Source organism: Petaurus breviceps, unplaced genomic scaffold, assembly GCF_028583685.1.
Source record: "Petaurus breviceps papuanus isolate PSGF00001 unplaced genomic scaffold, PetGlider_PUasm1.0 90601, whole genome shotgun sequence".
NCBI classification, from domain to species: Eukaryota; Metazoa; Chordata; class Mammalia; order Diprotodontia; family Petauridae; genus Petaurus; species Petaurus breviceps.
The window spans coordinates 4112288-4124029 of NW_027187282.1; positions in this window are offsets into that span (position 1 = coordinate 4112288).

Below are 11742 nucleotides of genomic sequence, written 5' to 3' on the forward strand. Positions count from 1 at the left end.
GCAGTTAAAGTTAGAAGGGAAATGGCTAACTGGGAAAAAGAAACCCAAAATATATAAAGGAAAGGATATGAGCAGGCAGTTTTCAAAGAAAGAAATCAAACTATCAGCAACCATATAAAAATTCTCCCCAACTCTATTAAGCAGGGAAGTGCAAATTGAAGCAACTCTGAGGTTCCTTCTCACACCCGTGAGATTGGAATGAATGATAGAAAAGAAAAATGACAGTTGTTGGAGGTGCTGTCAGAAAACAGGCACACTAGCACACTGTTGGAACTGTGACCCAGACCAGCCACTCTTAAAATCAAACTGGAACTATGTCCCCAAAGTTTCTGAACTGTGCATACCCTTTTTTGATCCATGGATACCTCTGCTAAGCCTATGCCACAAAGAGATCAAAGGAAGATATAAAGGTATGTACAAAAATATTTATAGCAGCTCTTTTTGCAAAAGCCAAAAGTTAGAAACTAGGAAGCTATCCTCCTATTGTGAATGGCTAAAAAAAAATTATAGAAAACTCCATTATTTCTTTCCCTTAAAAGGGCCGGCCTGGGCGGCCAGGTGGCTCAGCAAGTAAGAGCACCGGCTCCAGTGTTGAGAAGACCTGGAGATCGAATCCCGGGCTCAGACACTCAGCACCCATCCAGAAACACCTGGCCGTGTAACCTTGAGCAAGTTACTTAACCCCAATTGCTTAGGGGCGGCCAGGTGGCTCAGCGAGTAAAGAGCACCGGCTCCAGTGTTGGGACGACCTGGAGATCGAATCCTGGGCTCAGACACTCAGCACCACACCCAGAAATAACTGGCCGTGTAACCTTGAGCAAGTTACTTAACCCCGATTGCTTAAAAGCAAAAAAAAAAAAAAAAAAGGGCCCGCCCTCTGCTTAGAAAGTACCTTATATATCAGATCCAGTGTAAACATGTACTGCGGGAATCCACAATAATTCATGAACCAAATCTTAACCCAGGTTGAAAAGAAACTTGGCCCAGGAAAATGACTCAAACTTGGCAGAACATGTCTATATACACCATGTACCCTCACATAGGTTCCTCTTCTCCTGTGCCACAGGAAACACACCTGGTCCTTGAAGATGATACCTAAGTGTTCTGGAATGATATTTGGTACAGCTATCTGAGTGCAGCCCTTGCAGAGAAGAAACAAATGTTTGCAAGGCCAAGAACACTGAAACAGAGAGAGATACACAAAGAACTCTTCCATGAAAATCCCTACTATGGGAAAGGAAGTGGTGCCAATGAAATCTAAGTAGACTGAAGTTTGAAATATATGGGTGTGGGGGTGTGTGTACATATATATGTATATATATGTATGTGTGTGTATCTATATCTATATGTAGACATATATGTTGAGAGAGACATCCTGTAGAGCCCTGAGTCCTACACTGAACTCTTCAGCATACACATAAAATTTCAAACCATCCTGTATATAGATTTCACTGAGACCCCTGATTTTCTCATGCCAGACAGAATCACCAAGCTGGACTAAGACTGAGCCTCAAGCAGCAGAGTCCTAACTCTGGCTCCGGACTGAGCCCTGACCCCAGGCCCCAATTTCCTTCCAAATTGGAATCTAAAGTGAGAGCTCTAAACCCTCCCACACTGACCTCTAACCGGAACAAAAACCAAAGGCTAACACTAGCTTCAGTCTGAGTCTGAACCTGAGGCCCAGACATAGCAGTGACCCTTGCCTGAATATGAGCCCTGATCCTGGAGCCCTGACTGAGGCCCAAACCTGGTCCTGAATGGAGCTAGAGCCTGAAACCTGACTCGTCTGATATGAGATATAATTGAGGGTCCAAAGGGAAGCCTAACTACAACCAAACTTGAACCTTACACTGAGTCCAGGTCTAGGCATCAGAGTGAATTCTGATCTCTGTTCCAGATGGAGCCATAAACCTGGCCCCAGAATGAGACCTGAACAAAACCTCAGATTTGAGCCTGATCACAGACCCACACTCAGAATCCTAACCCTGGCTTTTGGCTGAGACCTGAATCAGGCCCAGAGGGAGCCCTAACCCTGCCTACAACCTAAACCTGAGCCTAGCCTCAGCCTGAGACCTAATGCTGGCCATACTCAGAACCCTAATCCTGGCCTTTGACTGAGACCTGAATATGACCAACCCAGCAACAGCTAAACTCCAACCCCAGCCCAACAGTGAGACCCAAACCTGTGGCCACAAACTAAAATCTAACCCTGGTCACAAGACAAACCTTGATCTCAGTAGAGAACAAACCCATGGTCAGGACCTAGAGTGAAACAAGCCATTGACCGGTCAGTCAGCAGGCATTTGTTAAGTGTTTATTATGTGCAAATAGAATGACTAAAATTAACATCTCCTTTTACCCAGATTCCATGAAAGGTACATAGCCTAAGAAGGTCATTGACAAAAAGAAAAGCTTCATATCCACCAACATAGTGAAAGCAGCACTTTTTGTGGTAGCCAAGCAGTGTAAACCAATCAGATGCCCGTTGACTGGGCATTGACAAAATAAACTGTTGTCCATGAAAGTTTGGGGGAAAGTGATTTATTTCTATTGTTCAGAATAATTATTACACTGTTTAAACCCAACTCTATGGGATTAGAGGTTGTCTGCACCCAGAATATCACCCAAGCCCAGTAACGCTCTAGGAATGCTGGGAACGACTACCTAGGATCCCATGGGTTCTGGATCCACTCAAAAGATTTTGGCTCTCCACACTTGGGTGCATCCAAGCTCATGTTTGGGGTTTCCTTCATGTGATTTGTGTGTGACTCCCATGCAATACCTGTGTTGAGTGATTTGTATGCAACTTATGTGGGGATAATTTTGTCGAAATCCTATAGAAAAAATAAATCTTCCAGAACCTTGGGAAGAGAGAGACATCTTTTCTTTCTGGCTCTCTCCTTTCTCTCTCTCTCTCTCTCTCTCTCTCTCTCTCTCTCTCTCTCTCTCTCTCTCTCTCTCTCTCTCTCTTTCTCAAACGACTTCATCAATTTCTTTCTAAAACTATTTCAGATTTTGGGTTTGTTCTCATGGACAACAAAAGTAATGGCATGTTAGCATGCTATATGAAATTGGGAACATAATGCATGCAGAGAAGTGCTGAAAGACTTCTATGAACTGATGCAAACTGAGGTAGGCAGGACCAAGGAAATAATGGGCACAACTGTTCAACAATGTTAATGTTGAAAAATCACAAAGTAATCAAAAGCAAATGTTGAGAAATTTTAAAGAATAAGCTCAGTCCCAAATAATAAAGAAAATATAGTCTTTCCCCTCTCCATAGCAGAGGTAGGAGTCCATGGAACATTGCATATAAGATCATATTTTTTTCAATAAGGTGATTGCTGTGCTAAATTTTTCTCTATATATCTTTTCTAAAATTATTTTACGTTTATTTTTAGTTTACATCATTCATTTCTACAAGACTTTGAGTTACAAATTTTCTCCCCATCTTTCCCCTACCCACCACCCCAAAACAGCGATCCCACTGTATACCCCCTCTCCCAATCTGCTCTCTCCTATATCCTCCCCCATACCCCTTCTGACTTTCCAGTAGGGAAAGATGGATCTCTATACCCCAGTGCCTGTATATCTTAATTCCCAGTTGCATGTAAAAAAATTATATATATATATATTAAACATTTGATTTTAAAACTTTGGATTCCTGATTCTTTCCCTTCCTCCCTCATCACCCACCCTTACTGGGAAGATAGGCAATTCAATATACACTGTAAATGTGTAGCTATGCAAAACTATACATAGTGGATATATTGTGAAAGACTGACTATATTTCCCTCCATCCTATCCCACCCCCCCACTTGCTCTATTCTCTTTGACCCTGTCCCTTTTCAAAAGTATGTGCTTCTAACTTTCCCCCCCCCAACCTGCCCTCCCCTCCATCATCCCCCCTCTCATCCCCTTCCCCCCTACTCTCCTGTAGGGTGAGATACCCTATTTAGTGTGTATTTCATTCCCTCCCTAAGCCAAATTCAATGAGAATAAGGCTGACCCATTCCCTTTTGCTTTCCTATTCTTTCCCTCCATTGTAACAGTTTTCCCTTACCTCTTCTATTTGAGATAATTTACCCCATTCTATCTCTCCCCATCTCTTCTCATAATATTCCTCTCTCACCTCTCAATTTCACCTTTTAAGTATCATCCCTTCCTATTCAATTGGTCCTGTGCCCTCTGTATATGTATACCTATACACATGTATACCCACACTCACATATGTATTCCTACATCCATATACCCTCCTATATAGACATATATTTGTAGGTATACATATATATACACACACATTTATATTCATAAGTTATAATTATCATTTTTCCATGTAGGAATGTAAATATTTCAACTTTGATAAGTTCCTTATGATTTCTTTTCCCTGTTCACTTTCTCATGCTTCTCTTGCTTCTTGTGTCTGAATGTCAAATTTTCTATTCAACTCTGGTTTTCTCATCAAGAATGCTTGAAAGTCCTCTATTTCACTGAATGACCATACTTTCCCCTGAAACATGATACTCAGTTTTGCTGGGTAGGTGATTCTTGGTTTTAATACCAGCTCCTTTGACCTCCAGATTATCATATTTCAAGCCCTTTGATCCCTCAGTGTAGAAGCTGCCGGGTCCTGTGTTATCCTGATTGTGTTTCCACAATATTCAACTTGTTACTTCTTGGCTACTTGTAATATTTTCTCCTTGATCTGGGAATTCCAGAACCTGGCTATAATATTCCTAGGAGTTTTCTTTTTGGGATCTTTTTCAGGAGGTGATGGGTGGATTCTTTCAACCTCTATTTTGCCCTCTGGTTCTAAAACATCAGGGCAATTTTCCTTGAGAATTTCTTGAAGCATGATTTCTAGGTTCTTTTTTTGATCATGGCTTTCAGGTAGTCCAATCATTTTTAAATTATCTCTCCTGGATCTATTTTCCAGGTCAGTGGTTTTCCCAATGAGATATTTCACATTGCCTTCTATTTTTTCATTTGTTTGGATCTGTTTAATAGTATCTTGATTTCTCATAAAGTCACTAGCTTCCATTTGCTCCAATCTAATTCTGAAGGAATGATTCTCCTCAGTGAGCTTTTGAGATTCTTTTTCCATCAGGCAAATTCAGCTTTTTAAGGCATTCTTCTCCTCATTGGTTTTTTTGAGCCTCTTTTGCCATTTGAGTTAGTCTATTTTTTAAGGTGTTATTTTCTTCAGTCAGGTTGTTGACTTGCTTTTCATGATTTTCTCACATCATTCTCATTTCTCTTCCCAATTTTTCCTCCATTTCTCTTATTTGGGTTTCAAAATCCTTCTTAAGTTCCTCTATGGCCTGTTACCAGTTCATATTTTTCTTGGAAGCTTATGGTGCAGGAGTTTTGACTTTGTTGTCTTCCTGCCTTTCCATGCTTTCATCTTTTTTGTCCCCAAAAAAGGAATCCAAAGTTGGATTGCTGTGCTTGCTTTTCTTCCTTTGCTCGCTCACGTTGCCACTCAATTACTTGACTTTTGAGCTTTTGCCACAGTAGAACTCTGCTTCCAGAGAGGAGAGCTTTGTCTCAAATCACTGGGGTTTTCACAGCTGCTGGAGCTATGAGTTGGCTGCCCTCTCTGAAGCCTCCACACACTCTGGCTCACTGTCACACACCCCAGGACCTCCACTTAACAAGCAGGTTAAAGCAAGAGCAATTACCCCTCAGAATGGTTGCTTGGTCCCCCTATAATCTTCAGTGGTGGCTGCACGGCTGCCACACCTCAGCTGCTTCTCCCCCCAGGGGGCAGAGACCGGACCATACTCCTGGACCCCCTGTTTGCAAAGTCTACACTGACCTCTCACTCTGTCTTTGGCATTTATGGGTTGATAATTCTGGAAACCACCACAGCTGCTGGTGATCTACTCTCCAGACATCCCTCTAGCCATGGCTGGTCTGGCCATCCTGAGGCTAAAACCTCGGGCTCACGTGGGGCTGGGCTCTGCTCCCAGCATGCTGTGATGGACCCTTCCTTCCGACCTGCCAGGCTGCCTTCAGTGGGAAGTTTGTTTCTCCCTGTCACTTTGTGGGTTCTGTGGCCCTAAAGTTTGTTTAGAGTCATTTTTTATATGTATTTGAGGTGGTTATGGGGGGAGTGCAGGGAGTTTTCTGGCTTATATGCTGCCACCTTGGCTCCGCCACCCTCTCCATATCTTTTGAAGAAAATTCTTTGCCATAAGGAATGGCTCTTTGAATGGGAGTGGTAGGATACAGGTGGAAGTGTAGGCAACATAAAAATAAAAGATGGCAAAAAAAATTTTTTTTAAGGAACAAGGAGCCACTGGAGTTTATTGAGCAACAAACTGACATGGTCAAACTAGTCCTTTAAGAATAAAACTGACAGTATTGATTTGAGAAATACAAATCAGAACAACTCTCAGAGTCCACAGCAACCTGTCAGATTGGCTAACATCACAAAACAGGAAAATTATAAATGCTAGAGAAAATATGGGAAAATTGGGACACTAGTACATTGTTTTTGTACTAGTGTACATTTTGTAGTACATTTTTGTAGTACATTTGTAGTACATTAGTACATTTTGGAGAGCAATTTAGAATTATGCCCAAAGAGCTATAAAAATGTGCATACCCCTTTGACCCAGCTATACCACTTCTAGGACTGTATCCCAAAGAGATCATACGAATGGGAAAAAGACCCACATGTACTAAAATATTTATAGCAGTTCTTTTCTTGGTGGCAAAGAATTGGAAATTGAGGGGATGCCCATCAATTGGGGAATGGCTGAACAATTTGTGGTATATGAACACTATTGTGCTATAAGAAACGAGGAGCAGGCAAACTTCAGAAAAACCTGGAAAGACTTATATGATTTGATGACGAACGAGGAGAGAAGAACCAGGAGAACACTGTTCTCATTGTACACAGTTACAGCTACATTGTGCAATGACTAACTTTGATAGACTTGGCTCTTCTCAGCAATGCAAGGTTCTAAGACAACTCCAAAAGGCTCATGATGCAAAATGCTATCACATCCAGAGAAAGAATTACAGAGTTTGAATGCAGATGGAAGCATAGTATTTGCTCTCTCTTTTTTCTTTTCTTTTGTTTGTTTCTTCTTTCTCATGGTTTATTCCATTCTTTACAACATGACTAATGTGAAAATGTGTTTAATATGAATGTATATGTAGAGCCTATATCAGATTGCATGCCGTCTTGGGGAGGGGGTGGGGGGAGGGGAGAGAGCAGGAGAAAATTTAAAACTCAAAAGCTTGTGGAACTGAATATTGTAAACTAAAAATAATAATAAAAAAAAAGAATAGGATTGGGGGAGGCTAGGTGGCACAGTGAGTAAAGCACCAGCCCTGGAGTCAGGAGGACCAGCATTCGGTTCCAGCCTCAGACACTTAACACCCACATAAAAAACTAGCCGTGTAACCTTGGGCAAGTTACTTAACCCCAAATGCCCTCCAAAAGGCAAAAAAAAAAAGAATAGGATTGGCAAACTGCTTGCCGTTTTAGGAAGACTTGGAAGTCAAAATTTTGTAAAAATAATTGCTAAAAATTGTCTTTACATATAATTGGAAAAAATAAAATTCTATTTAAAAAAAAGAATATGATTGGAAGGGGCAAAAGACTTAAGTCAGGGAGGCCAGTGGAGAGGCTACTGCAGTGGTCCAAGTGATCTGTGATGAAGACCAGAATAAGGGGGGGAGGGGGTGGCTATCTGAGGAGGAAGAGGAGTTGTACAGGTAGTAAGTACAGGAAGTTAGAGCTATTGTACAGGTAGGATGGTCCTAGGATATTTGCTGATGGATTGCATATGGCACTGAGAGAGTGAGGAAGGTGGGGAAGAATGGCCCTGAGACTTCTAATATGGATAACCAGAAAGATAGAGGGAGCAGCAACTGAAATGGCAAAGTTCAGAAGATGGGTAGGATTGGAGGAAAAGACTAAACCTGAACTCCCAACCCAGGCTGGCCTCAGACTGAGACCAGATTCTGACCCTAAGCGTCAATCAAACCTTAGGTTCAGACAGATCAGTCATCACTCTTTGTAATCCCATTTGGGAAGTTTGCTTGGCAAAGATACTAGGGTGGTTTGCCATTTCCTTATCCAAATAAAACCTTAGCCCTCATTTAGCCTACACCTTAGTCCTAAATTGACCCCTAATCTCAGACTCCTAAAACTGACTACAGAATGAGACCAGATTCTGGTCCCTACACTGAGACCTAACCAGAGTTACAAACTGAAACCAAATCTTATCCCCAGATTTAGCCTGTATTCTAATATCTGTACGAGCCATCACCCTGAGGACAGTAGTTTTATATATATATATGTATGTATGTATGGAGAGAGAGAGAGACAGATAGAGACAGAGAGAGAGAGAGGCTACAGTCTGGGAATCTGCTTGCAAGAACCCAATCCTAGATTCTGACTCTATACTTTTGGTTGGCAGCTCTCGACTTCCATCTTAATCTGGACTTTGAATTCAGTTTCTCTGCCATCAGTTCTCCACTTTGCCACCCTCTTTGGTCAGATACTCTGTGCTAGGCTAGGGAGAATCTCATCTGGAAACAATTAGGGAACCCACAATCCATGATCACAGACTCAGTTGTCCCCAACCTTGTAGGAAATACCAGTGACAAAAACTAGATGTGTCAGCACTTTTCCACCTCAACTCAGAGGATAGAAAAAAGTTCTATCCCAACAGAGAAACTGAGGCTTCATTCAGCAAAGAGATGATGTCCTGACTGTCATTGTGAACCAGGACAATGATGGGTAACATGTGGTGAATGAGGGAAAGCTAGAGGAGGAAGGAGAGGAGGAATTTCCTATTCCAAGTTAGAAGATGAAAATCAAAGGAAATATGGGTAGCAGTTTGGTCTGGCTTCCTCTGAGCCTTCTAAATAAAGTAAAGGGGGGAAAGGAAAAACTACAGTGACTTTGGAAGAAGCCAGTTTGCCAGAGTAAGGTTCATTCATAGCCAGAAAACATGAATGGAGGAGGAAGCTTATGTCAAAGATGAAGAGGAAGACAAAGATAACAGAGGTCCTTAAGAAAAATAAATAGAGAATTCGAAAAAGGAAAAAGAAATGAAAAAGGTGAGGATCACTCCCCTCCCCTCTAACCTTTCAGCTTGTCCAGAGGCAATGAGGAGATAGAGGACACTGGAATAAGCTGAGTGAAACTGAGGGAAATAGGACTGATGTTGATTTGGGGAAAAATGACAAACTGAAAATTTGACAAATTGAAAAATTAACTTTCATTGTTCTCAAGAGGACTTTGAAAGCTGTGTTTATGATTTAGGGTTAAATCTTATGTGCCTAGAGCTGTGTGTTGAGTCTGTGACATACGTGCACTATTCAATCACTGGCATTTTAGAAATTTTGAAACCCTTATTAAAAACAGTTCATTTGATTAAAAATCTAATGTTCTTTTTAAAGCACACAGCCAAGTACAGCAGGACTTGGAGAAAAATCATCAAACTCCTGACTGTGAGTTTGTGAAATAGGGTGAGGGAAAGGAGAGGGGTAAGGGGAGATTAGGAGGGAGGGAGGGAGGGAGAAATAGAGATGGGGTGGGGGAGGGAGGGAGGGACACATAGGAAGGGAAAGGAGGGAGGGATGGAAATGGAGATGAGTGACGGATGGGGATGGGGAAGGAGGGAGGAAGGAATGAAGATGGGGGAGGGGAAAGGAGGATGGGGGAGGGAGAGAGGGAAGGATGGGAAAAGAATGGAAGGAAGATGAGGAGGGGGTGAGAGGAAGGATGTGGTGGGGGAGCAGTGGAGACATGAGAATGGGGTGGAAGGAGAAGGAGGATGAATGGGGATGGGGATAGTGAGAGAAGCTAAGGAATGGGAAGCCAAATAGGTGAGGTTAGGAAGGGAGAGGTGTGGCACTGGGTGGAGTTGACAACTCAGAGAGAAAAATAAATCCAGACAATTATAAAAGCAGTAGTTCTTTGATATCAGCTCTAGAAGTATACTGCCAGGGTAAGTGAACTTATCCACAGTATGGTGCTGGCTGTGGTGGAGTACCTGTATTTTCTTGGTGTTGTTAGGCCAAAATGAGCACAAGCAGAATACTTGGTTGTATCTCAGCTTCCGAGGCTGCATTGAGTGCACAATCATCTGCAAACATAAAATCATGCACCAACACTCCCTTCACTTTGGTCTTGGCTTGTAGCTTTTTCCAGTTGAAGAATTTACCATCAGTGAATGACCTCTATGCCGTGTCTGTCCTCATTGAAGGCATTTGACAAAATACCGGTAGCTGAAAACATCTTACTAAAAAGCACGGGAGCGAGCATACGGCTTTGTTTCACTCCATTGGTGACTGGGAAAGGACGAGAGCATCATCCAGAACCCGGGCAAGCATGCCATCGTGAAATTGACGTACAATACTGATGAACTTCTCTAGGCAACCACATTTAGATATAATTTTCCCTAAGCCCTCATGACTGACTGTACCAAAGGCCTTGGTCAGATCTACAAATGTTGTGTACAGACAGACCTCTGTTCTGTTCCCGGCATTTCTCCCAGAGTTGCTGGGCAGCAAACACCATATCAGCTATTCCTCAGCCCTTTCTAAAACCACATTGGCTCTCAGGTAGATGACCCTCTTCCAGGATCAGTCTATTACGGAGGACTCTGGAAACAATTTTGCCGGCAATGACTAAGAGAAAGACACCCCCCCTCCCTGTGATTGTCACAAGGCAATCTATTTCATTAATGTTTATAGAGATGAACAATGGAGGCATCCTTGAACTACTGGGGGATAACTTCCTCTTGCCATATAACCCAGAAAATTACAGTCAGCTTTTGTATGAGCAATGGACCCCCGCCCCTGTAAATCTCAGCTGGAATAGGATCAGCATTAGGTGCTTTGGCACAGGAAAGGAGCCTCATGACATTCGAAACCTCTTCTTCAGTTGGAGCTTCAGCTAGGGAGGGATTAACTTCAACCTGAGGTCAATGGCTTCAGCATTGCTTGATGATGGTTTGTTGAGAACACTATGGAAATGGTTCACTCTTGCCGTATACTTTCTAGGGATGCACATATTGATAATGAGGTTGATGCATGAGTTTCCAGGGCTAGCTCAGTGTTTGGGAGGCTCAGAAGGAAAGTAGGAGAGAAGAGAAGACTGACTACCCAACTGAAGGTCTACAGAGCCACTGTGCTGACCTCACTGTTGTATGCCTGTGAAACCTGGGTGATGTACCAGTGCCATGCCAGGAAACTGAATCACTTCTATCTGAATGGTCTTCAGAAGATTCTGAAGATCACCTGGCAGGAGAAGGTGCCAGACACTGAGGTCTTTTCTCTAATTAAACTTCTAAGCACTCAGACTCTAATGTAGATAGCACAGCTATAATGGGCTGGCCACGTTGTTCAAATCCAAAACATATGCTTGCCAAAAAGACTATTTTAGGGAGAATTTACACAGGGCAAGTGTTCACATGGAGGTCAGAAGAAGGGATACAAGGACACTCTCAAGGTCTCTCTTAACAACTTTGAAACTGATTGTGTGACATGGGAGACACTGGCACAGGCCCGCCCAGCATGGCATGCCCACATCAGAGAATATGCTGTGCTCTATGAGCAAAGCAGAATGGAAGTAGCTGAAAGTAAACATGACATGTACAAATTTAGAGAATCCACCCCAAATGTTCACACGGACCATTTGTGCTTGACCTATGGTAGAGCATTCCAAGCTCATACTGGTCTGATCAGCCACGGTCGGATGCATTGTAACTT